We start from the raw sequence: 1525 nt of genomic DNA, 5'->3' as shown, positions 1-1525 counted from the left end.
AGCGTGACACGCGCTGTTTCGTGGCTGCTTGTTCGGACTGCGCGCAGACTAAGTCGGGTAACTCTCCTCCTGCCGGTCGTCTCAGACCGCTCCCATTCCTTCTCGACCATGGTCTCACATCGCCCTAGACTTCATTACCGGTCTGCCTTTGTCTGCGGGGAAGACTGTGATTCTTACGGTTGTCGATAGGTTCTCTAAGGCGGGCACATTTCATTCCTCGCTAAACTTCCTTCCGCTAAGGAGACGGCACAAATCATTATCGAGAATGTGTTCAGAATTCATGGCCTCCCGTTAGACGCCGTTTCAGACAGAGGCCCGCAATTCACGTCACAGTTTTGGAGGAGTTCTGTCGTTTGATTGGTGCGTCCGTCAGTCTCTCTTCCGGGTTTCATCCCCAGTCTAACGGTCAAGCAGAGAGGGCCAATCAGACGATTGGTCGCATACTACGCAGCCTTTCTTTCAGAAACCCTGCGTCTTGGGCAGAACAGCTCCCCTGGGCAGAATACGCTCACAACTCGCTTCCTTCGTCTGCTACCGGGTTATCTCCGTTTCAGAGTAGTCTGGGTTACCAGCCTCCTCTTTTCTCTTCCCAGCTTGCCGAGTCCAGCGTTCCCTCCGCTCAAGCGTTTGTCCAACGTTGTGAGCGCACCTGGAGGAGGGTGAGGTCTGCACTTTGCCGCTACAGGGCACAGACTGTGAGAGCCGCCAATAAACGCAGGATTAAGAGTCCTAGGTATTGTTGCGGCCAGAGAGTGTGGCTTTCCACTCGCAACCTTCCTCTTACGACAGCTTCTCGTAAGTTGACTCCGCGGTTCATTGGTCCGTTCCGTGTCTCCCAGGTCGTCAATCCTGTCGCTGTGCGACTGCTTCTTCCGCAACATCTTCGTCGCGTCCATCCTGTCTTCCATGTCTCCTGTGTTAAGCCCTTTCTTCGCACCCCCGTTCGTCTTCGCTCCCCCCCTCCCGTCCTTGTCGAGAGCGCACCTATTTACAAGGTACATAAGATCATGGACATGCGTTCTCGGGGACGGGGTCACCAATACTTAGTGGATTGGGAGGGTTACGGTCCTGAGGAGAGGAGTTGGGTTCCGTCTCGGGACGTGCTGGACCGTTCACTCATTGATGATTTCCTCCGTTGCCGCCAGGATTCCTCCTCGAGTGCGCCAGGAGGCGCTCGGTGAGTGGGGGTACTGTCATGTTTTGTCATTTATTATCATGTCTTGTCCCTGTGCTTCCCATTCTATTCGTTTCCCTCTGCTGGTCTTATTAGGTTCTTTCCCTCTTTCTATCCCTCTCTCTCCCCCTCCCTCTCTCACTCTCTCGCTCTCTCTCTTCTCTCTATCGTTCCGTTCCTGCTCCCAGCTGTTCCTATTCCCTAATCATCATTTAGTCTTCCCACACCTGTTCCCGATCCTTTTCCCTGATTAGAGTCCCTATTTCTCTCCTTGTTTCCCGTACCTGCCCTGTCGGATCCTCATATATAATTCACCGTGCTGTGTCTATGTTTTGCCCTGTCGTGTCGTGT

The sequence above is a fragment of the Oncorhynchus gorbuscha genome, linkage group LG12, assembly GCF_021184085.1.
Source record: "Oncorhynchus gorbuscha isolate QuinsamMale2020 ecotype Even-year linkage group LG12, OgorEven_v1.0, whole genome shotgun sequence".
NCBI classification, from domain to species: Eukaryota; Metazoa; Chordata; class Actinopteri; order Salmoniformes; family Salmonidae; genus Oncorhynchus; species Oncorhynchus gorbuscha.
The sequence above is the reverse complement of the archived record's forward strand: the minus strand, read 5'-3'. Positions refer to the sequence as shown.